This window comes from Halichoerus grypus, chromosome 7, assembly GCF_964656455.1.
Source record: "Halichoerus grypus chromosome 7, mHalGry1.hap1.1, whole genome shotgun sequence".
NCBI classification, from domain to species: Eukaryota; Metazoa; Chordata; class Mammalia; order Carnivora; family Phocidae; genus Halichoerus; species Halichoerus grypus.
The window spans coordinates 6694121-6700120 of NC_135718.1; positions in this window are offsets into that span (position 1 = coordinate 6694121).

Here is a 6000-nt window from a genome sequence, read left to right on the forward strand (position 1 = left end):
ATGAGAGAGAGCAAGCACATGAGAGGGGGGAGGGTCAGAGGGAGAAGCAGACTCCCTGCCGAGCAGGGAGCCCGATGCGGGACTCGATCCAGGGACTCCAGGATCATGACCTGAGCCGAAGGCAGTCGCTTAACCAACTGAGCCACCCAGGCGCCCTGTAGTCCTTTTTTTGCAAGGTAATACTGTAGTAAAAAAATTGAGCACAATTTAAATTAGCTTTAGGAAGATGTTTAAGTCTTTTTTGGTATGTAATACCATTAACTTGTGCAGCTATTAACTTCTTTTTCAGGAATGTTCAAGAACATTTCAATTGTACATATGACGTTAAATGATAAAATTTTTAAAAACATACGCATTATTTTCCTAATTTTTAAAACGTATCTTTTTCTTGTGTCTATGTCCATAAAAACGTCTCTGAGTGGTGAGATGAAGTGATTTAAAATTCTTCAAGTTTTTATTTTCCAATTTTTTTCTGATTGTGCATTATTTTATCATAAAACATAGTTTTTATTAAACTTTTAAACATACATAGTTTAACTTCCAGTAATCTTTAAATTCTTTTGTTTTATTGTATAATTCTTTGTAAGAAGGGATTTTCTGAGGTATCAGTAATTCTTTTTTTCAGGACTCAAATATATTGCAGGCTTCTTGAGAAGTAGGTTCCTGAACCCTTGGTGATGTTAGTGGGAAAATGTGCTGGAAATGCCCTGTGAAAAGGCAGAGAGGGAGTGCCTGGGTGGCTCAGTCGGTTAAGCGTCGGACTCTTGATTTCAGATCAGGTCGTGATCTCAGGGTTGTGAGATCAGGTCCCATGTAGGGCTCCTCATTCAGCATGGAGTCTGCTTGAGATTCTCTCTCTCCCTCTGCCCCTCCCCCCCACTCACATTCTCCCTCTCTCTCTCTAATAAATATATATTTAAAAAAGAAGAAGAAGAGGGGCACCTGGGTGGCTCAGTTGGTTAAGTGTCAACTCTTGATTTCAGCTCAGGTCATGATCTCAAGGTCCTGGAATGGAGTCCCGCATCAGGCTTCCTGCTCAGTGGGGAGCCTGCTTCTCCCTCTCCCTCTGCCTGCCGCTCCCCCTGCTTGTGTTCTCTCTCTCTGTCAAATAAATAAAATCTTAAAAAGAAAAAGAAAGAAGGAAAGAAAGAAAGAAGATAGAGAGGAATGAAACAGTCAAATTCAGCATAGAAAAAGAGGTCAGTGGCAGAAAGGGTGCTCAGAGCAGAGAGGGGCTTCAGGCTGGGGGTGGGAGGGACCAGTGACTCCCGTCCCCTCAGGACCATTTGTGGCATGAAACCTGAAGGGAGACTGGGTTTCCTGAGGCCCCTCCCAGGGCTAGAACCAGCAAGGTATAGGCAGCAATGGAGGGGGATTCCTGAGGGCAGGAGAAACTGGGCACATCAGAGTTACAGAAAGTTGATCCATTCTTCTAGCTAAGTGCTTGTTAATTGCTTTCTTTTCTCTGTTCAAACACTTTTAAGTGCTGTGTGTGTGTGTGTGTGTGTGGGTGGGTGGGTGGGTGTGAGTGAGAGAGAGAGAGAGAGAGTGAGTTACCATTTTTTCTAATGTAAGTGATTGAAATTTAATGTTGTGGGTAACATGGATGATTACTTCCAGAATTTCACATTTTAAGAAGCTTATTTATTTCTTTTTGTATTGTATCAATGTCTGCCTTCTGCCTCCTTCCCTGTCCCCCAGCCAATCAGCACTCTCAGGTGTTTACCTGGCTCCCCAGCACCTGATGTTTTCACCACTTAGGAAATGTTTGTTGAATGAATGAACTGCTTACAGTTTTCTGCTTCAACAGGTTGTTCCAGAAGTCTGTATTTGCTGGTGCTTTTCCTCTGCTTAGAATACCTTTCCCTTCCTCACCTAGCTTATTCCTCAAGACTCATCTCAGGTATCATCCCTAAGTCTCTCCTGACACCTCTCCCTCCTTACCCGTTAGGGTCCCTTTTCTTGTTCCCAAAGCTTATATGTAGCTTTATCCTGCACTTGCCACTTTATAGAAAAATTACCTGTTTGTATTTGCCTCTCTTGCCACCTGTGAGCTCCTCAAGGGCTAGTGTCCCATCTGATCGACTGTTTTACCAACACCAGGCACAGCACCAGCCCATTGAACTGTTTCAGCCCTTAGGCAATGTAGGTAAAATAACTAGTATGACAGGCTTTTAAAATGCTTATCAAATGTTTGAGACATAAAAACAATGTTGTTGGCTCCAATTTTTTTTAATCTGCAAAATCAAAGCTAAAAATGTATAATGAAGTATCTCCAAACTATTGCTGTCAGTCACTAATTATTAAAGTTAGTCTTCACACACAGCTTGTTCCATTCTAAAACAATTTGTAGGTTAGACTGTCTGTATTTACAAATCTCATCTCCCAGCACACATTATGATTTCAGAGAGATCCCAGTCATAAATTTGCTTAATCACAGCACACAGTATTTTCCAAAGCAAAATTAGAAATCTTGTCATAAATGTTTACAGTTCTGGGGCCACCTGGGTGGCTCAGTCAGTTAAGCATCTGCCTTTGGCTCAGGTCATGATCCCAGGGTCCTGGGATTGAGTTCCCGCATGGGACTCCCTGCTCCTCGGGGAGTCTGCTTCTCCCTCTGCCCCTCCCCCCACTCATTCTCTCCCTCTCTCTCCCTCTCTCAAATAAAGAAATAAAATCTTTAAAAAAAAAAGTTACAGTTCTATGCAAGGGAGACGTGCCTAGGACCCTGGGAGTTCTGCCCGCAGAGCAGAAAACATGCAGGGACCACTTAGAATAGGGCTTGTGCCTTGCGAGGTGCCACGGTCCCCTGCACGACCTAGTGTCTTACACCTACCCACCCTCAGTTGTTTACTTAGCCTGTGGGACCTTGGAAGGCCCTGGGTTTCTGACTCCTTGTCCTGGACTTTTCGAGCTAGAAGAGAGATTTGAGATGAGCTGAGCCAATCCCATCCCTCTGTATAGATTGAACAGTGCAGTCCAGAAAGGAGGATAGAACTGACTTGTTGAACATCATACAAAACGAGTTTAACAGCAAAGGCAGGACGAGCCTCAGACTCCCACACAGCCTTACAGAAAGTTGAAATGCGGACGCAGGCCACTGGACCTTTAATTTGTCTCAGAATCACCCGAGAAACCTGTTAAGCCAGCAGATCCTCCAGCCATCTCCAGATTCAAAATCAGTAGGGTAGTGCCGAGAATCTGCATTTTTAACAAGATTCCAGTATCTGACCACTGCGGCCAGTGACCACAGTTTAGAACAGTGATCTCTACAGAACTCTGCCAGCTCTCAGGAAGAACTGGAACTTTCTTCTTCTTTTTAGTCTGAAAAGTAAGGGCAAAATTAAGCCTTCCTAGTACTTAATATGCAGATTGACGCAAGCATCCTTCCTTGGGCCATGCTCAGGTGGTGTATCAGTCAGGGAAGATTGGGGTTTACAGCCAAAACAAATGATCCCCAAATGTAGTGACTTACGACTAGGGTCCCCAGGTGAAATTCAGGATGCTAAGTTACATTTGAATTTCAGGTAAACTGTGAACAAATTCTTAAGAGTAAGAACATCCCAAATATTTAGTGGAAGTGTATCCCAGGCAGAATTTGGGATATCCTTGCACTAGTCCACATGATCTTTACTCTGTGAGGCAGAGCATTGCCTGTTAGAGTGGTACAACCAAGACAGGGACAACCTGTAAACCAGTTCCCAAAGCTTCTGGTTAGGAGTGACAAACATTGCTGCCACTCACCTTTTTTTTTTTTTTTTTTTGGCTAAAATGAGACACGTGACCAAGTGTAGCATCATTACAGCAGGGAAGATGAATGCCCCCAACGAGGGGCACTGGATGTCTGGTGACTATTCTGTAGTCTACCAGAGTATATGGTGGCTCAGACGGGCTAGTAGATGCCATCCATGTGGTTAAATCTGGTGACAAAACAAGGCCTTTAGGAGAATCTTTTCAGAATTCCGTGATGAGGGGTGACTTTGACAATCTCATGTACCACACACAGTTCACTGATCATCGTGTGACAAAGCACTTAAAAGAATTGTCAAGCTTGGGCACCTGGGTGGTTCAGATGGTTAAGGGTCTGCTTTCAGCTCAGGTCAGGATCCTGGGGTCCTGGGATCTAGTCCCGCATCCCGCTCCCTGCTCAGCGGGAAGCCTGCTTCTCCTGCCTTTCTCTCTCTCTCTGTCTCTCACGAATAAATAAATAAAATCTTAAAAAAAAAAAAAAAGAATTGTCAAGCTTTAAAATGAGTTACTATATTTTATAAAAATTGTCCCACATTTCCTCATCTTTTTTGTGATGACAAGTAGCCATCATTAGGATGCTTTAGGAGAATATTTCACAAAAATAAACAGACTTAATCTGTCCCTTTGAGAGAAAGGTGATGGTTTAACAAGTGAGAAGGTCTTTGGTTTTTTTTTTTTAAAAAAAACCTTATGAAGAGAGCATTTTTGAAAATAGATGTTTGCAAATCTTTCCAACATTATATGATTTTGTTGCTAAAAATGACCTACACTGCTTATTAAAAACTCATTTCTGCACAGTCAACTTAAGATCCAAAACTTCTCACCTCTTACAAATCTTCCAAATGGAGTTTGTTTTAAGTATATTGAGGAATTCTAAGGAGGCCAGGGGTGCAGATCTGGTTTACCTTAGGCCATGTCTAACCAAAGGGAGAGAGCAGAGCCCACATCCTACAGACCACAAGCCCGCCGTGCTCCTCAGCCATACTCTTAAGGCTTTGGAAAAACCTATCCACATCTTAATTGTTTTCCTCAGTACCACTCGTTGGCCTACTCAGAATGCCCAGACTGATCTCTTTGTCAGCCACCAACTGATTTGTTTACCCCAAAAATGTGCCTGCGAGATTCATTCTTCCCAGCTGCCCGCAGGGGCTTTCTTCTCTCTCATACAGCCTGTTTCTAATTTTGTTCCTTGACAACAGTCTGTTGACCTTTCTTCCTCACGAACGAGTAAACAAATTGCGTGTAAAACAATTTACTATCTCTGAATTATTCCTTGACACCATGTAATTGGTGTGTAAGAAAGAGGATGGACTCAAAGAAGATGGAAATGTAACCAGATTTCAACTACAATGTTTGCCTCATGTGTGGATACAATTGAAATGATAGTTTGACTTGGAAAGCTCTGAGACCATGTGATTCTTCCTAGTTAGTTTACTTATCTTTTGAGCTATTTTAAGTAATGACAGCCATTCCAACCCAGTTTTAAAATAAACTGAACTTAGAGGGATACTTCAAATTGTTCTGCCACCAAGTTTTCAACCAAGAGCCACAAAAATAAACCTGTTTGGCCACTTTACTCTCTTCTAAAGAATATTAGTGGAACAGAACTACTAGTTTGCAGTCAATAAATTAAAATATATTAAATATCGATTGTTTTCTACTTTTGTGTTTTGATGTTCATGTATTACTGCCATGATGTAATTTACCAATAAGTAAATATACATACATTGGGGCTGCATGTTCAGAACATTTTAAAACTAATGATAGTCTGTGATAAGAAAGTTTACAGACCACTGTTTTTAGAAAGACTATTTTAGACACACCATGGTATCAAAAACCACACACGCCAGCCACTCTTTGAGTCAAGAACAGTTATCAAGTTAATGATGTGTATTTTCCTTTACACCTTAATTTGACAAGACTAGAAAAATTTTAAAGTATAAGACAATGAAAACTTTGAGGTGCAATTTACCAGTGTAATGGCAAGATCCTCTTGGTTAAAACTACATGATGCCTTATTTAATTTAGGTGATAATTATTTAGTTGCTGTTCTGTAGACTAATAACATTTAAGCAAATTATTTGAAACTCTTTGGAAGTCATTTGGATTGCACTTTCAGGAGTTCCTTTTCTAGATACTAGAAGAACTCAAATTCTTTTGTAAGTGATTAGCATTGACTTTCAGAATACAATGCAAGTGATTGTAGGGGCAGGTTGTCTCTGCTAGGTATTACTTTCACAGCAGACATGC